This window comes from Mustela erminea, chromosome 12, assembly GCF_009829155.1.
Source record: "Mustela erminea isolate mMusErm1 chromosome 12, mMusErm1.Pri, whole genome shotgun sequence".
Lineage (NCBI taxonomy): Eukaryota > Metazoa > Chordata > Mammalia > Carnivora > Mustelidae > Mustela > Mustela erminea.
In genome coordinates this window covers 55,812,748-55,824,967 of record NC_045625.1, presented here as the reverse complement: position 1 = coordinate 55,824,967, position 12,220 = coordinate 55,812,748, and positions in this window count along the sequence as shown.

Genomic DNA, 12,220 nt, shown 5'->3' with positions numbered 1-12,220 from the left:
TATAGTGTTGTCAAGTGTACTACCTTAGAAATTGGAAGAAGCCCATTCTATTCTTGGTACCTCCACTTGGGGCCAGTTTCCTTATTTGTAAAATAAAGTGTTAAACAAACACCAGGTATTTCTATCATCCAATACTACAAATTCTATTATTCATTTTTAGAAAAAATACTAGATCAGAAATCCAAATATTCAAAATATAAATATGTGTATATGTTCTGTATAAAACATAATTATATCAAATACAGCTCTTGTTATGTATAATCAAAGTGCTTATTGATTAAATAATTCTAGTTATTCTTATTATGGTATCATGTAATTGAAAATATATCTACATTTGTCCTTTTTATGTTTCTTAAATCAAAGAAAGCTATTTCATTCTTTAACCTTCACTACACCAAATAACTATATTCTAGTAAAATGTTATATCAAGCTTCAATTTCAATTTCTCTGTAAGATTCCCATTGTTAACCTCTTCTTACTCAACATTCTTGGAAAAATTGATTTCATTGGGAGTATTATTTTCTGAATTGTTCATAGCATATTACCTTGCCATATTCAGTATCATATTTAACAGCTATCTACTAAGATTATAACATTGATTACATGTCTCTGGATTGTTTAATACTTAAATTCAGTCTTTTGTGATCCTTTCACAACATCTTTGACTGTCTAGCTATGACCCTTTAAAAAAGTGTATTTGTCCATGTTTTCCTAGAATATATATTCTAACAATAAATTAACATGATGAGAATTTAATGGTTAAGTGCCTCAGTTCAAGAACAAAGCCAAAATTTGTCTGGGCTGCTTATTACTCTGCATCTGTACCTCTCTCTAGACATTATTTCCTTGGATTAGACCTTATTTCCATAGGACTAGAACATACTCTATATGGTTTTCATGAGACTCATATATACTAAAGAATATGAAATACCTAGAATAGTGTCAGGGTACATGACTATTGAATAAGTAAATGTTATTATATTTAATTATATAAATATTTTATCAAATCTATATATATAGATTATATCTGGTCATCATATTCTAGATTTATCTTACTGACATTCTTTCATGACATAACATGCAGCATATAGGTTTTAGGTACCATAATATACATTAAATTACTTTATTTAACTAGGAAGTAGAAATAATATAAACTGAGACAAAATTCAGTATGTTTAAAACATTCTATTTGATATATGAAAATGTGATCAAGACTTAATTCTGCATTTCAAAGATTTATAAACTTTTTTCAAATACTATATTCATATTGAAAATTTCATCAGTGGGGGCGCCTGGGTGGCTCAGTGGGTTAAAGCCTCTGCCTTCAGCTCAGGTCATGATCCCAGGGTCGTGGGATCGAGCCCCGCATCAAGCTCTCTTCTCGGCTGGAAGCCTGCTTCCTCCTCTCTCTCTGCCTGCCTCTCTGCCTACTCGTGATCTCTATCTGTCAAATAAATAAATAAAATCTTAAAAAAAAAAAAATAAAATTTCATCAGTGGAAATACATGTTCTCTACAAGCTTAAGAGTGAGTGAAAGGATAAATTTATCAGACTTACAATACAAAAACATAAGTATAAATATCTATAACTACTATAAACATTTATTGTTCAAGTACATTGAATCACCAAGGAGGCTCTCATTAAGTATGATTTTCATTGTCTTGGTTTATCAATAAGCTACATTTCTGCTGTGCTATTTAAAAACATACTTCATTGTTTCTGCATTTTTGTACAATTACAAAAAAATATAAACTGGATTTGACATAAAGAAGCAAGTCCCAATCCTATATCCTACTGGACCACAAAAATAACTAGTAATTCTTAGAAAATTCTACAAGGCCTTGTGGAATTTGGCCTTTGGAAGATCCACTGGAAGTGACCTTCTGGTCTAAAGAAGAAAAATGATTGAAATAGTAGAAGGTAAGCAATTTGGGAATAATCTGAGTCAGAGAGAATACTGATTTTAAAAGGCATTACTTTTATCTGTTATACAGAGCATGAAATGAAGTGGGAAGACATAAATGGTGACTTCCTACAAGTTTGGAAGAGATGATTTAGAAACTGTGATAAGGTTTGATAATTATTCCAATTGAAAAGCCAAACTGATGACTATATTTGGGATGAAAATCAAATTTCTAGCCTCTCCCAATATATCAAATGTCATCCTGGGAAAGGTATTTTTGATTACTGATGATTTTTTTTTACAAAGTAGAACTACCAGGAATTTTCAATATTTATATGCTCAAAGAGATCATAATTGTCATGTGACAGTAGAAGACCAATGGTTCTTTTTGAGGATATCTGTTCACATCCTCTGATAATTTCTGGGAAATCTCTTCCTGAACCTACCCTTAAAACAAACCCTACTTTCTACTCTGCACTCCCTTTTGTCAAGAACTGAATGTCACATGGATACAAAATACTTTCATCCAACTCCATTCCTTTGCTGCTACATCATTCAACAGTGGCTTTTTTATATAGTACCAAGAAGTGTCAGCTTTAAGCCTTTTATTTCTTGTGAAATTCTGTCATCTTTTAAAGCTTGGTTGGTGAGATCTAAGCCTTCATTTTTAAAAAATGTTTCACATCCATCTAACATGCTTGGTTGCCACGTGAATATGTAGATATTGCACTTACGTGTGACTGGAGTTGAAGAATGCAGGTATCAGCAAACTGCACATTCCTGGGTGACTCTTTCAGTAGCTTTAGGTGATTCTCATTATCTTTTGAACTGGGACATAAGAATTAGCTATGCTTGATAAAGCAGCTTAGCTTTGAAAAAAGAAAACAAACAAACAGTATGTAATATTTTATGCCTTAAAACCGTACAGAGTAAAAACCATTAAACAGAATAGCTGAACCATGAAGGTCAGTGTTGTATTTTATATGAGTAAAACATGTAGGTTCTTGATAGTTTTTCTAATCTGATTGTAACACACGTAATTTCTTGCTAAAGCTTAAACAGCCTGAATGGAGTTCTTTTATATGTGTAAATCGATAGCTTGAACATTTTTTTTCTATTATCTGGTTCAAAACTCTCACAAAAAGATAACTGAATTTGTACCATATATTATATCAAAAGCAATGCTTCCTAACCAATTGGCAGTAGTGGGCAGAATAATAAGGATTTTAGCTGATAATGAAAAGATGGATACTTGCTTATTTATTGATGTGTATAGTGATAAAAAACAAAACAAAACAAAACAAAAACACATTAAAGAGGGAAGACTAATATCTCCAACAGTTTGCCTAGTACAAATGAAAAGGTAGTAAGTGAGAGAAAACAAACAAACAAAACCTCTTACTAATATAATTTATAAAAATGTTATTGTTTTGAACATTCCAACCCTTCTTAAAGAAGAGATTAAAGTGTGGCAAAGTGTGGTATTCGTTCACTCTCTCTACCTTTGTAAATATTTCTAAATATTCATAAATAAAATGATTTTAAAAATGTAGTGGACTCTTGTTTCCTGTCTCATTATAGGTCTTCCACAGTGAAGTCATTTCTAAAGCTCACAGCTGACCTCTCCAATTCTTCTCTTCAGTTGCTCTGGAATATTTATAATTGCCGCATAGTTATTGCTTATTGACTACTGTTATGAAAGAAAATAATCATGGGGTGCCTGGGTGGCTCACTCAGTTAAGCATCTGCCTTCAGCTTTGGTAATGTTCACAGGGTCCTGGATAGAGCTCCACATCAGGATTCCTGCTCAGTGGGGAGTCTGCTTCTCCCTCTGCCTCTCCACCCCCACTCTCATCCCCAGCTTGTGCTCCTTCCCTTTCTCTTCCTCAAATAAATAAAATCTTTAAAAAAAGAAAGAAAAATCAAAGAAAATCTTGATTCCCCATTTATCTCTGTGTTCCCTTCTACTGTTTCCTTAATGAAACCCTCTTCCATGACTGTATACATCTATGTAAATATTAGTCAAGTTGTTAACCTTTGCCCTGTTTTCATCTAGCTCATATTTTCTTTTTCTTTTTTTTTTTAATTTTATTTATTTATCAGAGAGAGAGGGGTGGGGAGAGAGCGAGCACAGGCAGACAGAATGGCAGGCAGAGGCAGAGGGAGAAGCAGGCTCCCTGCCAAGCAAGGAGCCCAATGTGGGACTCGATCCCAGAACGCTGAGATCATGACCTGAGCCGAAGGCAGCTGCTTAACCAACTGAGCCACCCAGGCGTCCCAAGCTCATATTTTCAAGTACCATTTTTATGTTAGTGATTCCCAATTCTGTATTTCCATACCTGTCCAATGTCCTGAGAACTAGGACCAAATTTCCAAAGAGATGGGGACTGTAACACATATATGTCCATCACCACCAGAAACTGTAATCAAAACCAAACTCCTCCTCCTATTTTCTAGTTATTCTTTTTATTTTCCTTCTACCTATTCTCTACATTGTACACCTGAGTCGTCCATGACTCATCCATCTCCCCTCTTCTATATGCACCACTTGTTACTAAGTGCTGCCAATTTCCTTCTTGACTCTCTCATGTCTCACATCAATAGGTGCATTACCACTACTGTTTCAGACCTTGTTATTTCTCACCTAAACTGCCGTCTCAATCTAATTGCTTTTTTCCCCCTCCTCTCTCACTTCTTTTCACTATCCAAGTCCCTGTCAGAGTTGTGAGAATATTTTATTATTTCCAAGGACTGAGCAGGATAAAGCTCAAACTCTAGACTGGTCTACAAAATTCTGCAAAATCTGATTCACATCCACTTTATCATCACTTCTTCCCCTACTCTCTCTTTAAGCCCTCTCCTCCAAGAATTTAGACACTCAATATTTTTTCATAATAAAGGCATTATTTTAATCACTGTAGAGGTGATAAACTGAGAATTAGGGAGTTTATGTTGATATCCCAAAATTACATAATTTGAGCACTGACAATCAACCAATGGTTCAAGGTCTTCTGATGCCAAGCCCAAATCATAACTTCACTAATTAAAGTGAAGAAATCAAAGTAACACATTTTTTTTTCTTAAGATAAAAAGTGGAAATTTAAAAACTGGAAATTATTTTCTAAAGATATTTAATTTTGCAGGTATGACTTTTGAAATTGATATGTATTAGCTTTGGAATTAAATCTTGTGATTAAGTTTTACCTTTATTCAATGTTCATTCTGAAATATTAAAAAAGTTCTTTAATCATTTTAAATACCAGTTTCCTCAAAGTGAAAGAGGATAACAACTCAGAAAAGAGGATTCAACTCAGAAAATTACCAATCACAATCAATGAATAAATAATAAATGCTTTGTTCTGAGATATTTTTTGTTGTCTGAAGGATGTAGAATATCTAAAGGAATTTCAACATATATCCAAAATTTATTTAAAAAATGTTAAATATAACCAAAGGTAAGTTGAAAGAGTTTTAATATTTTATATGTTTATCAGCAATATTATATTGGAAGGACATATGCATAATTTACAATAACACATTTTTTGCACTAATAATAGGAGGAACCATTGTTCATCAGCTGAGGAGTTTTTATTTATTTTTATTTATTTATTTTAGAGAGACAGAGCAAGGTGGAAGGGGAGAGGGAGAGAGAGAATTTTAAGCAAGCCCACTCTCAGCATGGAGTCTGACATGGGGCTTAATCTCAAAATTCTGAGATCATGACGTGAGCCAAAATCAAGAGTAAAGCCCTTAATCAAGGCCACCCAGAAACACCCAGCTGAGAAATCTTTAAAGAGTAAATTTAACCCTCACAAGAAGTAGAATTATTTTTTCCACTTTCACTAAGAGACAACATGCTAAGGGGTCACACAAGACATGTAAGAAGGAAACCAGGAGTGAAATTCGATACGTTGGCTTCAAGTCCACTGTTCTCTTTAATACTTTCATGAGAATGAAATGAGAATACTTTTTGTTGTTGTTGTTGTTGTTTACAACTCTTTATTTTTATTATTTATTTATTTATTTATTTTTATTTTTTATAAACATAATATATTTTTATCCCCATGGGTACAGGTCTGTGAATCGCCAGGTTTACACACTTCACAGCACTCACCATAGCACATACTCTCCCCAATGTCCATAACCCCACCCCCCTTCTCCCAACCCCCCCCAGCAACCCTCAGTTTGTTTTGTGAGATTAAGAGTCACTTATAGTTTGTCTCCCTCCCAATCCCATCTTGTTGAAATGAGAATACTTTTATGAAAATCCTTGTTTCATGCATCTCTCAAAGATTTCTTCTTTGTAAGGAATATTTCAATTTAGAAACATATACTTATATAACATTTTGAATACATTTTTTTAAAATTTTAATTTTAAAATAATTTGGCCAAATTAATATAATCATATGTAGTACTCAAAACATTTGACCAATTCCCATGTTTTAAATATTTCCAAATTAAAAGAATTAAATACATAAAGAAACATTTTGAACTACAGTCTGCTTACTCCAAATGCTGAGAAATGTAAATAAGTACATCAAGAGCCAAAACATGATTTTCACTAAACATTGCTTGGTGTGAATAGTGCCCCACAGAGCTGTTTCAGGATAATTCATTTCAACTATAATGAGAACCAATGGGGTAAATTTGCAAGCACTGAAGACACATAAATGGCATTGCCAATTATCCAGTGCCATCACAACATACATCTTTCTTCTGATAAAATAGTGAGTAAAATTAGAGTAAGCACAGTCTAGAGACATACAGCAACTACCAAAGAAGTAGTTTGCCTAATCTTCTTAATTATGTCCTAAGTGCATTCCTTTCAACATTTTCATTTGGATTTAGGCATATTTTTTTTCCCTCTGTGTCTCTGAATACTGTAAAAGAAAAATGGTGTGTTTCAGCCTCCAGGTATCTGCGTTTCATCAGTGGAAGTCTTTTCTTCAAAAACTTTTAGAAACCTTTGAACAACAGTGTTCATGGTGCATTCTAGGCAGGAATCAAACTGAATCTCACTTGGCCTTTTCTGATATCATGGATCTACATTGGTGAATTGTTTGAGTATGGTTTGGAGGTCAATTGGTAGCTTATAAAGAGGCATTCCTGGGTCCAAAGATCCAAATCAAATTTAATTCCACACTTATCCACAACCACATTCCTTTGGGATGCTTTTTTCTAAGGGAAAATCCCATAAATTGTGACTCAAAAACATATCTTTGACTTCAGACAAAAATCACATGTATTAGTTGTCTAGTGCAAATAGATACAGCTTTTAAAAACATTGTCATTCACTCCTAACTCTCAAAAGGACTAGTTGTGTGAGTTAAACCAGGTTATATCATGTCTGAATCCAATGACATTCTACCTATGAAATGGATGAGTTTATGATCAGCACAAATAAGATTCTCTTCTTATGGCTTTGAAGACATTGAGGTACATTCATTTTCATAATGCCTTTCTTCATTATACTCTGTGATGTTAGATGTGGGTGAAGGACTTTCCAATGACTTATGATGATTATATTGCCTTATCATGCTAAGTAGTTCTCTATTCTAAATTTAATAGTGTGCCACAAAACATTCATTGAACAAATATTCATGAAATGCCACTAAGTGCACAACAGTATGTTAAGTGGTAAGAGTAGAAGAAAAGTATAATATATTGGTGGAATTTTTATCTGAAATGGCATTAAAAGTATAGATTGCTCTAGGCAGTATAGACATTTTAACAATGTTTATTCTTCCAATCCAAGAGCATGGAATGGTCTTCCATCTTTTTGTGTCTTCTTCAATTTCTTTCATGAGTGTTCTGTAGTTCCTTGAGTACAGATCCTTTACCTCTCTGGTTAGGTTTATTATCTTACTGTTCTTGGTGCTATAGTAAATGGAATTGATTCTCTAATTTCCCTTTCTGTATTTTCATTGTTAGTGTATAAGAAAGCCACTGATTTCTATACATTGACTTTATATCCTGCCACATTACTGAATTGCTGTATGAGTTCTAGTAGTTTGGGGGTGGAGTCTTTTGGGTTTTCCATATAAAGAATCATGTCATCTGCAAAGAGAGAGCATTTGACTTCTTCATTGCCAATTTGGATACCTTTTATTTCTTTGTTGTCTGATTGCTGTTGCTAGGACTTCTAATACTATGTTGAACAAGAGTGGTGAGAGTGGGCATCCTTGTCATGTTCCTGATCTCAACAGGAAGGCTACGAGCTTTATTTTTAAAAGAGCTGAAGCAAATAATCCTAAAATTTGTATGGAATCAGAAGAGACCTCGAATTGCTAAGGAAATGTTGAAAAACAAAAATAAAACTGGCGGCATCACATTACCTGGTTTCAAGCTTTACTACAAAGCTGTGATCACCAAAACAGCATGGTACTGGCATAAAAAACAGACACAGAGACCAGTGGAACAGAGTAGAGAGCCCAGATATGGACCCTCAACTCTATGGTCGAATAATCTTTGACAAAACAGGAAAAAATATACAATGGAAAAAAGACAGTCTCTTCAATAAATGGTGCTGGGAAAATTGGACTGCTAAATGTAGAAGAATGAATCTCAACCATTCTCTTACACAGTACAGAAAGATAAACTCAAAATGGATAAAAGACCCCAACATGAGACAGGAATCCATCAGAATCCTAGAGGAGAACATAGGTAGTAACCTCTTCGGTATCAGCCACAGCAACTTCTTTTAAGATATGTCTCCAAAGGCAAAGGAAACAAAAGCTAAGGTGAACTTTTGGGATTTCATCAAGATCAAAAGCTTCTGCACAGCAAAGGAAACAGTCAACAAAACAAAGAGGCAGCCCACGAAATAGGAGAAGATATTTGCAAATGACAGTATGGACAAAAGGTTGATATCCAGGATCTATAAAGACCTCCTCAAACTCAACAAACACAAAACTGATAATCATATCAAAAAATGGGCAGAAGATATGAACAGACACTTCTCTAATGAAGACATACAAATGGCTATCAGACACATGAAAAACTGTTCATCACCACTAGCCATCAGGGAGATTCAAATTAAAACCACATTGAGATACCACCTTACACCAGTTAGAATGGCCAAAATTAGCAAGACAGGAAACAACATGTGTTGGAGGGAATGTGGAGAAAGGGGAACCCTCTTACACTGTTGGTGGGAATGCAAGTTGGTGCAGCCTCTTTGGAGAACAGTGTGGAGATTCCTCAAGAAATTAAAAATAGAGCTTCCCTATGACCCTGCCATTGCACTACTGGGTATTTACCCCAATGATACAGATGTAGTGAAAAGAAGGGCCATCTATACCCCCAATGTTTATAGTAGCAATGGCCACAGTCACCAAACTGTGGGAAGAACCAAGATGCCCTTCAACGGACAAATGGATAAGGAAGATGTGGTCCATATACACTATGGAGTATTATGCCTCCATCAGAAAGGATGAATACCCAACTTTTATAGCAACATGGATGGGACTGGAAGAGATTATGCTGAGTGAAATAAGTCAAGCAGAGAGAGTCAATCATATAGTTTCACTTATTTGTGGAGCATAACAAATAGCATGGAGGACAAGGGGAGTGAGAGAGGAGAAGGGTGTTGGGGGAAATTGGAAGGGGAGGTGAACCATGAGAGACTATGGACTCTGAAAAACAATCTGAGGGGTTTGAAGTGGCGGGGGGTGAGAGGTTGGGGGAACCAAGTGGTGGGTACTGGAGAGGGCACGGATTGCATGGAGCACTGGGTGGGGTGCAAAATCAATGAATACTGTTATGCTGAAAATAAATAAAAAAACAAACAAAAAAAATAAGATAAAATAGTAAAAAAATGCATCTTGCTTATGCTAAGTAAGTGTAATAAACTTTTATAATGCTTATACATTTGTCTTTATAGAATAAAATATAAATGACAGTCCTTTGTTGAATAGGTTCTCCCATTTTCTTCCACTTAGAATCAACATAATGACTGTGATAACTATGGCCTATGATACCAAGTTGTTCTGGTGCAGGTATCTTTTTCTTTCTCTCTGTTATTTATATGCTTTGTGATTTTTTATGGGCAACACCATCCATTACTCTGAAATTCACTTGAAAATGTTTGTGTCACTAGGTAGCTAAAAACCTCCCATGCTTTGCAGGGTGCCATGTTTTGATGACTTAATTAGCCTTCATATCTAGGAACAAGTGAATTTTAATTGATATGCAAATTTAATTAATGTACAGATGCTACATTTGCAAAACCAATATCTTAAATAAGTATATGGTCAGTGTTCTATATGCTCCTATTTGAAGACAGAAACTGGCTTCTTTTAAATGTAATCACATTCAATATATTTAAAATGCAGCTACTCTTTGTAAAGCTTCCTTATCATAAATAAGAGAATATTTTGTATAAAAAATGCATATTTTTATAAGTTTGATGGAAATTATTTAAATTGATACAATTCCTCAGACATTTCCTTTTAAAAAAGAGATTTATTTTAAATATTATCAATTAAATAATGGCTATAGTTACCAAAATTCCTTAATTAGGGATAACAACACCAATCATAATAATAAGATTTGGTAATAGTACCTCACATTGCAGTATATTAAAATTTGTAATGTTCTATAAAACTTGGACCTTGTAACATAAGTGACTGAGATAGGAAGCCTATTCTATTAATTACTGATTTTTGTACCTGTAGAATAATCACAACCTTTCAGAACAGTTTCCTATCTTTAAAACGAGAATAAACATTCCTATCTTATTGGGTGGCTGAAAGCTTTATCTGAGTAAATATTGGTAAAAAAAATTATTTTTGCTGACAACAAATGCTTAATATATATTAATCTGTATTAAAACACACTTTAGCTATGAAGAAACTCTACAGGATTCCCAACCACCCAAAAACTTCATTTGAAAATGGAATGATTTTACACATGGATTTAATCATGCTAAGAAAGTAATGTCAATCAATTTGTTCTTGAGTATTTTGAGAAAAAATGGTGATACACGCTTTGATGGAAGAATAGATAATACATGAGAATAATAAAGAAAGCTCTTGGGAAGAATGAGAATGAGAATTATGTCAATTTTCGAAAGGACAAATGTTTTCACTCTACTGAATAAGCACCTTTAAAGATTTGATGATGTTATTGTGTAGAAATGCAATTGATTTTTGAACATTCATTTTGTATCCTGCAATGATGCTGAATTCATTTATTTATTTTTGTGAAGCCTGTAAGGTTTTCTGCATATAACATTAGATCACCTGCAAACATAATTTTGCTTCTTGCTTTCTAAATTAGATATCTTTTATTTCCTTTTCTTGCTTAATTGTTTTGGCTAGGACTCACAGTTCTAAGTTGAATATAAGCAAAAATGGGCATCCTTGCCTTGTTCCAGATCTTAGAGAAACATTTTTCATTTTACTATTTAGTATGATGTTAGTTGTGGGCTTTGCATATATGGCCTATATTGTATTAAGGTAAATTCCTTGTATAACTAATATATAGACATTTTAACATTAAAAAAGTGGATACAAGAATATCCGAAATTTACATAAAATCCACTTGAATATAATTTATTAATTGAAGAAGTCATGCATGAGAGAATAGATGGGCAGATGAATCCCCAATAGACAACAGTATATTATTGAAACTCTTTGCTATGTATTTCTCTGACTGCTTCTGTTATTTCTAATTTTCTTATTACTTCATCACCACATTTTTCACCTTAACTGTGGATTTCTCTTTATCAATGTATAATTATTTTGTCCCTTATATTGCTAAATTCACCAGCTTAAGTTTTCCAATGTCACCTCTGTGCTGGAGACTCCCAAAGTTGCTGCCGAGTCCTGGACTGTTGTTTTCCAGTTTGAAATTTTAATTTTGTGACATTGTTTTTCTTGCAGCTGTTGAGATGATAATTCGTGATTTTTTTATCCTGCATTCTCTTAATGTTTGTGTCACTAGGTCAATCATATTGATTGATTTGTGTATGTTGAATCACTCTTACATCCAATGAACAAATATCATTTGGTCATGGTGTATAGTCTCTTTAACATGCTGTTGAATTCAATCTGTAAATATTTTGTTAAGGGTTTTGTAATCATGTTCATCAGGAATAGTTTTTATTGTTTTGTTTTGTATTTTTTTTTTTTTTTGGTTCCTTTGCTGGCTTGTGTATCAGGATAATTCTGTCTCACAGAAAAGCTTTCAAAGTGTTTCCTCTCTTATTTTTTGGAAAATTTAAAGAAGGACTGAATTATCTGAAAAAAGAAATAAAATAAATACATAAATTTACAATTAATCCCAATAGAATAAACTACTCAGGAATAAAATTTA